Here is a 17337-nt window from a genome sequence, read left to right as displayed (position 1 = left end):
CAGGACCTTGTTGCCGTGAGGCCATAGTGCTGCAGCACCATGTTGCCCTTTTCTGTTATTCTGTAGTAAATGAAAGAAATGGTGGCAGCGTGAAAAAATAAATATGTTCTCTGTAATTTTACACATTTATTTCTTCATGCTGTTTAAGTCATTTAGAAAAAGATTTACTGTTGAAAATGCACTTTTTGTTTCTTTTATAAAAAATATCTCAGGGATCGTAAATGTGTAGTTAACTGTCTTTAGAGTGACAGGAAGGGGAGTTTCACAGGTCTGGCTCACTTAACATCAAAGTGCGTCGTATGTGGCCAACCACATAAAACAGTCCAGTGCATGAGTGTAAGCATAAATACTGTACTCTGTACAAATGCATTGCCATTTTGTTGGTTCATATTCAGTGATGATTAAAGTCCCATACATTTTGGACACCAACTACTATCAGCCACAGAAAGCTATTAAAATAAGAGCACGTTGACTGCAATTGTTTTCCATGAAATGTCATCATCTTTCTCTGAGGAGTATTTCTTAACTAGAAATGGGTGGCTTGGATTTCCACATGTGGTCTAATTCATTCCAGAAATTGCAGATGTAATAAACAACATCAGAACTTACAAATCCCAAGCAAATTAACTACACATCTGTACTACTTCCTATTTTTCTTTTTTCTTTTTTAACTCAAACTAATTAATAACGTTTCTGTTTGTGTGTGATGCTCTTTCTTTGCTCAGCAGTGGAAGAAATTATATGAGCGGGAACATTACATCAAGTGGAAAAGCTTTTGTCTATCATTTGTTCCATAGGGTTTCTGAGGGTGCTGTTTTCCCAGTGATGAACCTCTGGGTGCAGCACGCACCTCTGTCCCAAACAGAAGTTATTGTAAATGGTAGTGAGGAAGAGCAGAGCCCCGACAGACAGCAAGAACACCCGGGACGTCATTGCACTTAGCCTGCTCCGACTCTCCAGCCGTCACACATTCATTACAGTGTGACTTATGTTTACAGTGAGGAGCAGCGGAGAGGGGGTCTCTGTCAGCAGGCGACCTTAAAAGACAAAACAAAACACCTCTCTGAGAGGTAAACTGCTGCTGCCCATGCCTGCTCATGCAGACAGAAAGGAGCTGGCAGACTGGAAAAACAAAGACACTTAAGAGATGCCAAAGCCTGGAAACTCCAAGAGCAGATGCAATGTTGCTCAGTCTACAGTGAATCACGGGATATTTAAGACGTCAGTGGTTTATAGACTTCTCGAATGCTGTAAAGTTAATGCATTTATTGTAAATGCACTGAAAATGTATTATCTCTGTCTGTGGTCTCAGCTGTGGTCTGGCGCTATAAAAGTGTCTGTGACTTCACCGTGTAAGGAAACAGCACAAAAAAATCCAGCCTTGTGCAAAAGTCTTGAGCCACCACACATTTGTTCATATTTTGCTTCCAACTTTCTTGTATTTAAGAAAAAATAAGACTTTCTGAAGGGTCTTCAAGCTTTTTCTTTGGACATTGGCTGCTTTTTCACTCATTTTCAGTCCAGTCGGTAAGCATGACCATTTCAGAGGAATCACTGTGTTTTTTTAAGCCACTTAATACTGACCTATGAATCATTCCAGCATAAAAAGTCACCTACACTACACACAACACTGGCATGAGGCAGTGTTGTGTCTACAATAACAGACAACTTAACAAAGAACTAGTTGAAATTATATCTTTAGGCACTTTGTTATTAGTAGTCCGTCACGTATGCCTGTTTCTTTTGTCGAATCTACAAAAACAAAGATAAGTGTGACAGGAATGAAAATGGTACTTTTATTTCTACAGTGTTGTTCAGGAATATTTCAGCAAGCTTTGGAGTGTGTCCATAAAAGAATGCCCAAAAGCTAGAACAGATGAACAGTATCTTAAAGTTATCTTCTGTTCACCGAAGCTTCATCAGATTTGACTTCATCAGGTATGCCAGATTAAAAACACACCCCAAACGCAATAAAACAGAACAAAAGGCAGCCAACATCCAAAGAACAGCTTTGAAAGTAAAGAACTATTCCTGAAGACTACATCACAAGAAACTGCGAGAAAGCTTGTCTGAGAGAGTTCAGGCTGTGCTGAAGAATAGAGGTGGTGCTGTAATTTCATGTGTGTTTGCACGTTTCATTAAATCGCTGCATTGATTCTTGCTAGCAAAATATAAAGAAATGAGGGTTGGTTCAAGACTTGCACTGTACATAAAAGTCATTATGAAGACATTTTCATGAGATTTTTAGCAGTTTATCAAACACTGAACTTGTGTGGTGGTCATTTGTTGCCATGTTGGTGACGTCTGCACATATACAGCAATACAGGTGTTGATGCACCGAGGACAAACTTAAAGAATCCCAGTCACCTTCTAAGATTACCTATGACCGATGACCTACGCAGACACACAGGACAGGTGTTTTCTTTTTTAATAAATACTCCCTTGAATATGCAAAATAATCAGATTTTAGTATGAACATGTCTCCAAAGTCTGTATTAAAGTCTTGAAATTTTATTCAGTCCACTCAACGGACTAAAGAATAATCCAGAATTAGGCGTCTTTGAGTTCTTTGGATCTTCCTGTTACCGGAATCTGTGTGTTGGATTCAAAACTAGCTTCTAACTAACTTTTTTTTTTTTACATAAGAAAGGTTTTATCCCAAGGTTTTCTTTATTTAAAATTTTTTTTGTTTTTTTTTGTTTTTTTCTCACTTTAGGAGCAGACAGGAAGTGTGCATCTAGCTTCAAATTGTTGTTGTCTTATATCTGTTTAGTCTGACCCTTTCTAAATCTGGACCCTCCTCACTCCTACTCCTTTGTGGAGTTTAACAGGCATGAGAACACAGCACTCACCCCACTGTGCCACAGTTATAAATATGTAGATTTAAGGCAAAAGTTACAGCTGATTATTTGAGATGCCAGCGAGTCTAAACACGACCCACGGGACATTGTGGCTGGTAAACTCACTAACAGCAACAAATGAATTCCAAGTGATAGTTTCATCAAGCCCCACAAAGTATTTGGTGTAAAAGGCGTTTGGGGATTTTATAGGGGAGGGAAACTGAGGAGAATTGGACTCTGCTGTTTCCTGGAAGTGAGTCAAGATTATCTCCTGGGTCCCCGAAAGCACAAAGGAATTCAGAGTTAAGGTCAAGCCTTGCATAAGCATGAGCATAACATAAGCATTAGATTAAGTTAGCCACGGTAACAAAAATAAAATAAATAAAATAAATATCAGGGAATCAAGGAAAACAAAATCACAGCCCCCACGGACATATGAAGTTAGCTGAAGTATTGTGTTCTAAATAAACGATGGAAGAATAACAGGAAAGCAAAGGCATTCATACTCCTAATATGAGCTCATGCAGTGGTGATGTTTAAGCGACCGCCGAGGTATGGCTGTCAGTCTCTACAGGATGTAGGATAAAAAGGAGAGCATTTATTAATATAATATAAAATTCTGTGACTGTAACTGGGGGAAAGCTGCCCATAACGTGGACAGAGTGGTTATCCAGATAGTTACAGTTAGTTTTTTCATTTTCATCTTCGTACACCGCTGCAGTGCATTTTCAGTGAATTAGAAAAAAATAATACAGATGTGACTGAAGTGCAGACTTTCAGCTTTAATTAGAGGGTTTAATAAAAGCATTGCAATACCTTTTTAGGAACATTAAATCCAGTTTTTATACACGCTTTCCTGTTTTCAGAGGCTCAGTAAGTAAATTCGACTCTTGACCGGCTACATGAAACATGTTCCTTTGTTATTGCCTGACAAGTTAAGGAGTAAAAAGGAGGGTCTGGCATTGTGTTGAACCTGAATTTGATAGCATTTTACTGAAATTGCCCAAAATAAGGTCCACAGAGATTTTGAAGGATGGTGATAATATTAGGCTGGAAAAACAAAATAAACGTATCAGAGAAACAGAAAACACTTTAGGAGAGCCTCAGCAATCTGAGATGAGTGCACAATGGTGGAACATCCCCGAGCAGATTCGTCCGATCAGACAGCGCTTCACACCGTAAACTGATATTGACCCCAAGAGTACTGATAAGAGTTTCTCAGGGCAAAGAAATAGTCAGTCACCTGATCTGAATCCAATGGAGCAGATTTTCAGTTATTAAGGCAAGGCAAGGCAAGGCAAGTTTATTTGTATAGCACAATTCAACAACAAGGTGATTCAAAGTGCTTTACAGAGACATTAGAAACAAGAACAAATAAAAAGCATGATTTAAAATTGATTAAAACAAGAATATAAACTAACTAACTAATTAACAAACAAACAAACAACAGTATATAAAATCAAAACAGATAAAATCAGAACAGTAGATAAAATCAGTAGTTAAATGTAAGTTTTGAAATTTAAGCTTAAAGTGTGGATTTGGTGCTTTATTCAAATGCAGCTGAGAACAGGTGAGTCTTCAACCTGGATTTAAATAAACTGAGTGTTTCAGTTGATCTGAGGCTTTCTGGGAGTTTGTTCCAGATATAAGGAGCATAAAAGCTGAATGCAGCTTCTCCGTGTCTGGTTCTGACTCTGGGAACTGATAAAAGACCGGATCCAGATGACCTGAGGGATCTGGAAGGTTCATACTGGGTCAGGAGGTCACTGATGTATTTTGGTCCTAAACCATTTAGAGCTTTATAGGCCAGCATCAGAACTTTAAAGTCTATCCTCTGACGGACAGGCAGCCAGTGTAAAGACCTCAGAGCTGGACTGATGTGGTCCACTTTTTTGGTCTTAGTGAGGACTCGAGCAGCAGAGTTCTGAATGAGCTGTAGTTGTCTGACTGATTTTTTAGGTAGACCTGTAAAGATGCTGTTACAGTAATCAAGCCTACTAAAGATGAATGCATGGACTAGTTTTTCCAGGTCCTGTTGAGACATCAGATCTTTTATCCTTGATATATTCTTGAGGTGATAGTAAGCTGACTTTGTTATTGTCTTAATGTGTTTTTCTAAGTTTAGGTCTGCATCCATCACTACACCCAAATTTCTCGCCTGGTTTGTGGTTTTTAGATGTATAGATTGAAGTTCTCTGGTGACCTGTAATCGTTTTTCTTTGGCGCCAAAGACTATTACCTCAGTTTTGTTTTTGTTTAGCTGGAGAAAATTGTGGCACAACCAGTCATTGATTTCCTCAATGCATTTACCAAGAGCCTGTACAGGGCCTCGGTCTCCTGGTGACATTGTGATATATATTTGTGTGTCATCTGCATAGCTGTGATAGTTTATTTTGTTGTTCTTTATAATCTGTGCCAGTGGGAGCATGTAGATGTTAAACAGAAGGGGTCCCAAGATGGAACCTTGGGGAACTCCACATGTGATACTTGTCTGCTCAGATGTGAAGTTACCTATTGATACAAAGTATTTCCTGTTTTCTACGTATGTTTTGAACCAGTTTAGTACAGTTCCTGAAAGACCTGTCCAGTTCTCCAGTCGTTTGAGTAATATGTTGTGGTCAACTGTATCAAATGCTGCACTGAGATCCAGTAAAACTAGGACTGACATTTTTCCACTGTCTGTATTCAGACATATGTCATTAAACACTTTGGTCAGAGCGGTTTCAGTGCTGTGGTTCTGTCTAAAACCTGACTGGAAGGCATCGTAGCAATTATTCTGTTTTAAGAAGTAACTGAGCTGTTGAGAAACTGCTTTTTCAATGATCTTACTTAAAAACGGGAGATTTGAGATCGGCCTGTAGTTGTTCATTTGTGTCTTGTCAAGATTGTCCTTTTTCAGTATAGGTTTGATTACAGCAGTTTTTAGTGATTCTGGAAACACACCTGATAATAAAGAAAAGTTGACGATCTGTAACAGGTCTGACTCTAAAGTCTTTGAGACCTTTTTGAAAAAACTTGTTGGCAGGACATCTAAACAGCAGGAGGAGGAGTTCAGTTGACCTAAGATGTCCTCCAGGTCTTTGCTGTTAATAGGTTGAAACTGTTTCATGGTGTTTAAACAGTTTTTTGGTGGACACAGTACATATCCTGGATCTGCTGTTGATGTACCAATTGCTTGTCTAATTTTTTGGATTTTTTCAGTGAAGAATTTGGCAAAGTCATTGCAGGCCATGGTCGAATGAAGTTCAGCTGCCACTGACACAGGGGGGTTTGTTAGCCTGTCAACTGTAGAAAATAAGACCCGAGCATTATGGCTGTTTTTAGTGATGATGTCAGAGAAGTAGGACCTCCTTGCATTCCTCAGTTGTAAATTATAATTGTGAAGTTTCTCTTTATAAATGTCATAATGAACCTGGAGGTTTGTTTTTCTCCATCTGCGCTCAGCTTTCCTACACTCTCTTTTTTCTTTTTTCACCAGTGTGGAGTTTCTCCATGGAGACTTTTTCCTTCCAGAGATAACCTTCACCTTAATGGGAGCAATAGTGTCCATTACATTTAACATGTTAGCATTGAAGCTATTGACGAGCTCATTGACTGACCCTCTGGGCAGGTCAGGTGTTAATGGGAAGACCTGGTTAAAAATTGCACTACTGTGTTCAGTTATACACCGTTTTGTGATCACTGTTGTTGATATATTTGTGTGGGCTGAGATTTTACTTTCAAAGAAAACACAGTAATGATCAGACAGGCCCACATCAGACACAGTAACCTTTGAAATGCTCAGGCCTTTGGAGATCAGTAGGTCAAGAGTGTGTCCTCTATTATGTGTGGCCTCTGTTACATGCTGAGTCAGCCCAAAGTTGCCCAGAGTGTTACTCAGGTCTTTAGTCCCTTTGTCCTGAGGGTTGTCCACATGAATGTTAAAATCCCCAACAATAATTACACAGTCAAAATCAACACAGATCACAGACAGCAGTTCACTGAGGTCATTAAAAAAGTCTGTGCAGTATTTGGGAGGCCTGTAAACATTAAGAAACACAACTTTGGATGGGGCCTTCAGCTGTAAAGCCACATATTCAAAAGACTGAAAACTTCCAGGAGATAGCTGCTTACATTGAAATGATTCATTAAATAAGACAGCAACCCCTCCAAAGCTGGAGGCAGAGAGACCCACAAACAAGCGGCAACTGAAACCAGCTCCAGTGGAGGACTCGCAGAGCTTGTCAAGGGAGGAAACACAACATGTCCAGGGGTGATGTCATGTGCAGAGTCACTGACTGCAAAGGATTTTCATCAAAGTATTAAGAACAGTCATTATATTTTAAATGATCTTAGCTTATTACGTTTCATCCTCTGAAAACATCAGACTTTGTATAAGAATGGTTGTAGCTGCTAAACTGTTAGTTAAACACCCTCTGGTGCAGAAAATACATTTTCCAAAAACGTATTAACCTAACCTTCTAGTCTGAGAGCTGAAATCAGAGCTGAAAGCTGAGCTGAAATCAGATCTCGCAATAGGATAACAATCCCAACAATACAAGTGCACCAGAGCGGAGAGGGGGGGAAACAAATCAAGATGTTGTAATAACCTATTCAAATGAAATGCTGTGCATAAATGAACGTCCCCAATTCTCATGAACTGGAGCGGCTTTATAAAGTCGGTGAAAATTCCTCCACATAGATGTAAGAGACTGCTCAAGTCATACAGAAAACAGTTACTTCAGGTTATTTCCTAGCTTTATAGTGTACACACTTTGTATTACTGCAGTTTGCACTGTTCTCTTACACAATGTCAGTTTTACCTTTACAGTTTGCTTGAAACTAACTTCACTTTTACTTTTTAGCTAAATCCCACAAAACCTGAAACTGCAGTTTTTTCTGTTTTTGTTTCTTTTTAATCAATTAATCAATTATACTATTATATTATTACTTGTTTGCTTGTTAGTGTGAAGTTTCAAAGAAAAAAAAGAAAACCTTTAAGAAATTATGAAAGAAAAAAATCTTCAGAAGAAGAATAGGGGGGTCGTGTTTCTGGGATATATAGTCTTTTGTTTCATTCTCTGTCAGGATGATTCCAGACTTCTTCAACAATGGGGAAGTTTGAGGTCTGGGGAGGCCAATCCACTGCACTGGAAGTGTGTTTGAGATCTTTGTCATGTTGAAAAATGAAGCTGTTGCCAATCACTTGTTTTCCAGATGGTATTGCATCGCGGATCAAAATCTGAAGGTACTTTTTCAGCATTTATAATTCCATAAATTTTGACAAGCTCTGAAACAGCAGTGCCTGAAATACAGCTCCAAACCTCCACCATGTTTTACAGATGGATGTAAACACTCGCTGTTGTACCTCTCTTGACGTCCTTACCTTGTAAGGACACCATTGCACCTCTCTTGGCGACAGTGAACAGTGGATGGATCAACTGAGGGTCCAGATGAAGGTCTTAACTCCTGTGTCAGGTCTTTGCTGAATTTCTCCCTATTATTAAGAAACATTTAGTCCATCATTTCTTCTTCATACATGATGTGCTATTGTGACAAGGTGCTAGTAACAAAGTGCTTAAAAATATAACTGAAAATGGGCTCTTTGAATAGTAGTGTAGAAGTGTTACGTGGCTTGAATGGTCAGGTACAAGAACTGGACTGAAATGATTAAATAAGCAGAAACAGATCTTCAGAAATCCCGGAGAATGTACTTAATTATTAATTATTAATTAATTATTAATTAATTTAATTATTTATTTCCAAAGACCAATTTTTGAAAAATACTACAAAGTCTGACTCGTTGAAAGCAAAATACACAGAAATGAGGGCAAACTCAGAACTTTTGCACAATACTATAACATTGCAACCAAACGTGTACTTTATCCTGATATGTGCACACCAAATCTATTCAGCTTATCCCCTTAACGCTCATGATTGCTGCAGTGACAGGGGCTGGGTATGTGACCCAGCTTTTTGAGTTTATTTTAGATTTGTGATTTCTTATATTATATTGAAAATATGTTAAGTTCTTGTGTTGTTATTAGTAGTTAGGATTTAGTTGAGTTTTGTTTTAGTTTTCTTTCACCTGTGTCTCCTGGTTTATGAGTCTTTTCCCTGTCCTCTATGTAGTTTGTCTTGTCCTCAGTGTTTTTTCTTTTAGTTATGCTCGTGCCTTCCCTTATCTGTTCTCATGTGTCCCTCCTTGTGTTTCGTGTCTCCCCAGTCTGTCATGTGTTCCATCATTAGCCGTTTCCGGGTCCAAACTAGGCTTCGGGTCCCAAATTCAAACGAACACTGCAGCATCAATGAGAGTTACAAACTGTCTAAATTCCTTCCATCCATCCATCTTCTTCCGCTTATCTGGGGCCGGGTAGCTTCACACTCGGCTTCACACTCAGCTGCGAACCGTTCCAGTGCGAGCTTCATCATCTGATGAAACCAACAGAACCACTTCATCTTCAAAAAGCAGAGATGACATTCTGAGACCACCCAAGTGAAAGCCTTCTGCCACTTGGCCATGCCTAGAATAAATTCTTTCATTTTTAATAAAATGATCAGCGTTGCTGCTCTACCAGGTGTAACAATTAAGTCTAACATCCAGGCACGAAAAAGAGTTTATGAAGTTTAATTAGCAGGGAGTTAGCTCGCTAGTTTTTATTTAAATATAATATACCATGTTCTGACTGAGAGATTTCTAAAAAAAAATAAAATAAAAATTAACTACAGCTTTGCTATCACTTCTGACATAAATGAAGACATAAAACTAAACAGCAGTGACATTTGTCGGGTTACTGCAGTTGGGCTAGCTGGTATATAATGATGGCTACCTACACAGCTATGGTTACCATAATATAACCAAAGTGAAGCTAGAGGGTGAACGACAACTTTTTCCACTTGAAAAAAGTTAACGTGAGGGTTCCCGATGGTTAGGAGGTTAGGAACAAATGCAATTGCGTGGCAGGATGCTGTAAATGTACAATCAATCAATTAATCAATATGAGGTTAGTCATTAATATACTGCTGCATGGGCTGGGCTGTAGTTACAGCATAAGGTTTTAAAAACTAAGCTTTAAAACTTGCTGCAGATGAATAGTGGTAACAAAAACCAGGAGAGCTTGAGAGTGATCACTGACTTTTTTAGGGGCTTGTTCAGATGTGTATTTAAGTCCTGTGTCTCCTTGTGTTCCTTGTCGGGTCGTCTTTTTGTTTTCATGTCACGTCCGAGTTTTTGATTCCCACTGTTCAAGTTTGAATTATTTCATTTTACGTTGTTGCACGTTCCTGTTCAGTTTCATGTTCTTGTCTCTTTTCATTGTCTTCATAGATAGTCATGGTTTTTCCCAGTGTAGATTTCAGTTTAGTTTCACCGCACCTTGTTTTTCTGGGTTTTTTGTATCAGACTCGCTTTTTGTTAAAAACACCAGTTCATTTCTCCTGTGTGTCCTTTTTGGGTCCGTTTCACAAACACACCGGCGTAACCTTGCCGTGACATGGAGTCTATCAAAGCAAGCCATTAAGTATACATACTTAATGACATATACATATAATTCTTTATTTATTCATTAAATGAAGACTTATGACACCAAACTGACCGCAAACATTACTCCTCTATTCATCAGTTCCAATGAAAAACCACCTTGACCCACATGCGAAGCAATTTCAACTGAAAAAAAAAACAACTTTTGCAAAACCACATTTTGTTTCTGTAGCTTTACTCCATCTCGCTTACATTTATATAACAAAGAAAACTCCCTTTTAATCTCTCTGCAGCTCATATTTCTGTCAGCCTCTCTGTGACACATCATCCAGTTATAACCACTATGATGTATTTAATGAACATGATTAATTTCTTCCTTAATCTTTGCATGCTCCGATGAGAGCGACACCACATGAAGACATTCATGATGAACAATGTAGTTAGGAAACATCCACCATAGAGCAGCAGATGAGGATGAGAACATCCGCTGAATCCATAAATGTGGTTCTATTTAATTCTTGTTGGGCTGTTTGAAAGATATTTTTTGAGATGATAGCTTAATCAAAAAAGCAAATCCCTGTTGTCTTTCAATCTCCAGAAAACCCCAGCCAGTTTTCCAGCACATTTCTACTGATGTGATCAACTTTAAAGAATACCACAGAGGTTTTACTGTGTCACTTCCCAGCAATGAGCCAAACAAATGTTTTTTGTGTTTTATTTTTATATAAAGGTCAAGACACAATTCAGAGTATATAAGTCATACCGTGCTCAGTTGGGCATTGTAGCTATGTAATGCGTAACTGTGGCTTGTAATTTAGGCGCCAACACACTTTTGTCAATGGAGGGCAGCTCCTACGTCTGTTGAAAAATTTAGACGTCTTCTTTTAATATATGAGATTAAAAACTGTGATCCAGTAGCGAACAAACATGAAGTGATGCAGTCTGCAAGACATAATTACTTAGAGAAACTTTTGTGCTGTCAGACTACTAAGTGTATTGTTAAGCAGAGCACTGCTTGGTAAAGTCAACATGGCAACACTTTGGCTTTCAGCAGTTATGAATTTGTCTTGTTCTCCACATCGGCTTAGTGCGTTTGGTCAAGAAATAGACTGTAGATAAAAAGTGGCAGTAGCCACTGTATTAGTACCCATGGTATAGACTTGATTCTGAAGTTCATCCTCATGTCAATTTACTGGAACCAAAACAGCAAAACCAGAACTTAACTTCCCAAAAATGGAGTAAAAACCTCTGAGGTGTTACACTGTTATGTTGTGTATGTTTTATAGTGCACTGTCAAAAGTGTAAAGAACCTACAATAATACAGAGAAAACTCCCTATGAGCAAACACTTGGCGACAGTGGGAAGGAAAACCTCCTTTTTAACAGGAAACCTCCAGCAGAACCAGGCTCAGAGGAGGGTTAGCCATTTCCCTCAAACTATCATCATTTCTCGTATGCACAGTGTCACCGATGTTTAACGTGCTGTTGTATTTTTGGAGGACTACAATCACGACTGTATAATGTAAATTCTGCACAGCGTGCAGGTATCGGCATCCTGTGTTAGTAAACTGGTTCCCTGAAGCAGCCACTCCCCTGAAAACTTTATGCCTAAATATAATTTTGCATAAGTGCCTACAGAGACTAAAATTTCACCACACCAAACAGATGTTTTGATAAATCTCAGTCATATGGCATCATTTTGATTTTGTTATTTTATCAAAGACTCCATTATTAAAATACAGACCCAACTCATTGGATTTTTGCAAATCGGTTGGGAGAAAAAATGCTGGAACTGCTGTTTTTCCGTTCCCTGACAGAGTAACACTGTGCTGTGTCTGGAATTCATTATTCGGACTTTTGTGATAACAAGATTAAGTGTTGGGGAAATAACACTGACTTTAATAGGGCTGCGGTGGTGTGAATAGCAACACTCCTGCAGTATTATGACGTATTTCTGTGCATGCCTTAAGTAAACCAGGTAAGAATGGAGTAATAGAAGGTTTAAGGGAACTTAACCTATATTCATCAGTCCAGCCGCTGACCTTTAATCTGGGAGAGACCATGGCTGTGAGCCAGCAGGAGGTGTAAATCTTTTTGAATTGCACGCACTACCAATTTGGTCACACCTTCTCATTTAATGGATTGTCTTAATTTTTCTGCTGTCTATATTGTAGATACAAACTGAAGACATCAAATATATGAAGCAAGAGGTATGGAATTATGTAGCAAAGAAAAAAATGATGAATAAATCTAAATATGTTTTATATTTTAGATTCCTCAAAGTAGCCACCCTTTGCTTTGGTGACAGCGCTGCAAACCCCTGGCTTTCTCTCAGTGAGCTTCATAATGTAGTCAATTGAAAGTAGTTTTCCCTTCACAGGTGTGCCTCGTCAGGGTTCATTTGGGGAATTTCTTGCCTTCTCAATGGGGTTGGGACCATGAGTTGTGCTGTACAGAAGTCAGGTTGGCACACACCTGACAGCCCAATTAGACTGTTAGAATTCATGTTATAGCAAGAATCAACCAGCTAAGTAAAGAGAAATGACAGTCCATCATTACTTTAAGTACTGACGGTCCATCAGTCAAAAAAAGAAAAAGAAAAAAAAGAACTGAAGGTCAGTCAGTCTGGATAATTGCTTTCAATGTATTCCCAAGTTCAGGCACAAAAACCATCAACCACTGAGCTGGCTCACATGAGGACCACCTCAGGAAAAGAACACCAAGAGTCCCCTCTGCTGCTGAGGATAAATTCATCCGAGTCACCAGCCTCAGAAATTGCACCTCAGATTAGAGCCCAGACAAATGCCACACAGAGTTCCAGTAGCAGACACATCTCTACATCAACTGTTTAGAGGAGATTGATCAGGCATTTATGGTCAAATAGCTGCTAAGAAGCCATGACTAAGGAAAAGAAACAACCGGAGAAGATTTGTTTGGGCCAAGAAACACAAGGAATGGACATTACACCAGTGGAAATCTGTGCTTTGGTCTGATGAGTCCAAATTTGAGATCTTTGGTTCCACCCAATGTGTCTTTGTGCGATGCAGAAAAGGTGAACGGATGGTCTCTCAGTGCATGGTTCCCACCGTGAAGCATGGAAAAGGAGGTGTGATGGTGTGGGGGGCTTTACTGTTGACACTGTTGGGGATTTCTTCAGAATTGAAGGCACACGGAATCAGCATGGCTACCACAGCATCCTCCAGTAATATGTAATCCCATTCTGTTTGCGTTTAGTTGGAACATCATTTATTTTTCAACAGGACAATGACCCCAAACACACCACCAGGCTGTGTATACACAGCCTGGTGGTGTGTTTGGGGTCATTGACCGGATGTAAACAAAAAGTGAACATGTTTAATGTTTTAGGTTCTTCAAAATAGCCATCCTTTGCTTTGATTACTGCTTTGCACACTCTTGGCATTCTCTCTCTGAGCTTCATGAGGTTGTCACCTGAAATGGTTTTCCAACAGTCTTGAAGGAGTTCCCAGAGTTCCTGAGCACTTGTTGGACCTTTTGCCTTCACTCTGTGGTCCATCTCATCTCAAACCATCTCCATTGGGTTTAGGTCAGGTGACTGTGGAGGCCAGGCCATGGTACAGCAGTCCATCAGTCTCCTTCTTGGTCAACGTAGGGCTCGTTGACCAAGTCTGGGGTCATTGACCAAGTCATCCGTGCCACCCTCATGGGAAGGGCTGAGGATCCCCAGACAAGGCGTCACCCAGTAGCCACTGAGCAGAAGCTAGAGGTGGCTGCACCGGCGTGCCCGCCGGCTCTGCCGGCAGCCAGCTGTGCCAGAGTGAACCGAGCCACAGGCCCAGAGGCCGGAGGCCCGAGGGCCCCCCGCACCCCGGAGGAGGCCTAACCGAGCAACAGCCCCGCCAGGTAGCCACCGGGAGTGAGCTGGTACATACCTGAGCGCCCAGCCCCGGACACCAAGAACCACCAATGCACCGACCCCTGAGGGCATCAGTCACCGGCAGGGAGTGTGGTGAGGGGAGATAGGCCTTGGAGGGCCTGGGAGTTCCCAGAGAGGTGGAGTCTAAGACCCGACCTGACATATAGACACAGACAAACAGGCACACACAGACACACACATGTATTCCCACCCTCATGCACACATATACAAACACTCAGCACTCACCCAACGTAAGGATTGACATAAATGGACATGTACACACAATCACACTCCCCAAACATACTCTATACCCCGGGTCCAGGTACCCTCGCCCCCAGAGGGGGAAACAGAACCCAGAATAATGTTCCTAAATGTAAAATAGCAAAGACTCTGAATATCTCCTCATCTACAATAATACCTGATGATATCAAGAGAATCTGGAGAAATCTGTGCAATACTGGATGTCCGTGACCTTCAGGCCCTCTGGCAGCACTGCATTAAAAACACGCATGATTCTGTCATTCGTGGGCACAGAAACACTTCCAGAACTCCCTTTCTGTGAACAGATCACAGGTTAAAGCTCTATATTCCACCACTATAGTCTCTGGACCAAAGTTCATTTAAAATGGACTGAAGCAAAGAGGAAAAGTGTTCTGTGGTCAGACAATTTGAAATCTGAAATTCTTTGTGAAAAACATGAACACCCTGCCCTCTGGACTATAAAAGGATAGGGACAAACACAGGTTGTTAACTGAGATTTTGGAGAGTTCAAATTCCTGCATCTCTGATAGTATGGGTGTGCAGTAATACCCGTTACACATCTGGAAACACATAATCAGGTTTTAGAGCAACATATAGTCCCATCTAGATTAAATCTTTTTCATTGAAGACCTGACATATTTCAGCAAGACACTCCTAAACCACAGAATTTAGCTATCACAGCAGCATGGTTCCATAGTGGAAGAGTCCAGGTGCTGAAGTGAACTTCTTGCAGTCCAGACCTTTGACAAATTGAAACCCTTGGTGGATCATGACATGAAAAATACAAAAAAGAAGACCTAGCACTGTCGAACAGCTGGAATCCTGTATAAGGCAACATTCCTCTCCTAGAAGTTCAGCAGCTGGTGTCCTCAGTTCCCAGACTGTTGCTACAAGAAGAGAGAATGTGCTTTCCCAACGTTTATGAGACATGTTGCTGACATCAAGTTCAAAGTGGGCTAATACTATTCTTAAAATGGTACATTTAAACATACAATCTGTTTGCAGAGTTATATTGCAAATAAAATATGAGTTTTCTAATCATTCCATTTTGATTTTATTTACGTTTTACACAGCGTCCCAGCTGTTTTTTTTTTTTTTCAGATTGAGGTTGTGATACTTGTTGTGCTTGTATGGGCTAAAACTTCACCAAACCTCTGATAATCCACTAAAAAAGCTCTAATCTAATTACTCGACTTTTTTTTTTTAGTTCATCCGGTGAGGTTTTGAATCCATTTCATCTGCTCAAAGGGTCACACTGTTTTCACAAGACACAGAAGAACATGTAATCCTTCAAAGTTTAAGCATGAAACGCACAACTACAGCTGATTTGTGGGATGTGGGAAACACTTGATCGCATTGATCGCAGTAATATGATGGAGACTTATTCAGATCCAGATATCAAAGCTGCTGATGTATTTGCACCATCATTGCTGGCTTATGACGTCACTCTCCATTAATCGGAATGTAATGTTCCTGAATTTGCACTGTACATATGACCATCACCTCAGAGGACAAGCTGAATAAAGAGGACGTAAGTCCCAGCTGACTTTCTTAACCCCTGTGACTCTTGTTGAGGTTTGATGCACTTTTAGCACAGCGATATCAACTGCAAGAAACTTTGGCCTATATATAAAGTTACAATCACATGTGGTCTCAGTTTGGATGAGAATCAGCTCCAGTTAGCAGTACTTAGCCTAAATTAATGACTCACAGGTCTGGCATGACATCAACACCTTGGCATTTTGGTAGCCACTGAAATCATGTCCTCTTTATTTTATTTTAGCTGTTTTATGTGACTTTTGGAAGCTAAAGTAATGATACATTTAATCAACTAATTTGCTAGGTTTTTTTTTTTTAGATTGGGTATGCTTAAATATTGCTACTTCTTCTTTAAAACAAGTTCCTCTGTTTAGGTGAGTATAAAGAGCAAAATAGGAAATTAACTTCAAATCAGGCCAAAAAAAACCAACACATTAATAAAACCGTCCCACCCCAAGGTTGAGAATTTGGCAGAGCCCAGCCCAGCATGTGTGTATGTGTGTGTGTACAAATGTTGGGAAATGTCAGCATATGTTATCCCACACTTGTTCTTATTAAAAGGAAACTTGAAACCCCCTCGGTGCTTTGATGACAGCAGTCCATGTGACCTTTTCCCTGCTTTTGGTGCTTTCTGCAGAAAGCCTAAATCCTATTAAATCGGGCACTGAATATCCTCCGGTTACTAAAGTCTCTAACATGATGCCAGATCTGCCAGTCCGATCTGAATATTCTGGCCTTTGTTTATGATTTCGGCTTTAAATAAACCCCTCTCATTTAGAAGAGATCTTGGGAAAGACATGTCTAATCTGATATAAAACTCATCCTGTTTTGGGTGGTTTTCAACAAATCAGTCTTGCTCCCCGAGAAAATGTCTGTAGTTGGATTAAAACCTCTTTGCTAACCTAAATATAATAATAAAAGTGCACTAGTTCATAAATATTTATTCAAGAAAGTGCATCACTTGCATTTTGAACCCTTGTAAGAGGCAGAGCTTTCGCTAGAAGAAAAAGCATCATGATTTTTAAAGAATGAAACTGACAGGATGACACAGACTTGTTAAAGCATTGAAGTAAAATCAAATTAATGTTTAATACTGAGGGAATGTTTTCATTTTGAGGAATGATCCCCGCCCTTCGCAGGTCAGCACCTGTTTCTTTTTAAAATGAAATGAAAACTAGAATACCCAGAACTGCTGACTCGCATTCCCGTAGTCTTTCAGACTATTTTCCTCTTTATAAATTTCATTTCAGAAGCATGTGTGAAAGTCGGTGTGTCATCTCCTGATAAACTCGCCCACGAGGAAGTCTGCAGTCAGAGGGGCTTTAACGTAGGACACCGGATATT

Source organism: Maylandia zebra, linkage group LG15 (assembly GCF_041146795.1).
Source record: "Maylandia zebra isolate NMK-2024a linkage group LG15, Mzebra_GT3a, whole genome shotgun sequence".
NCBI classification, from domain to species: Eukaryota; Metazoa; Chordata; class Actinopteri; order Cichliformes; family Cichlidae; genus Maylandia; species Maylandia zebra.
Note: the sequence above shows the minus strand (reverse complement) of the source record.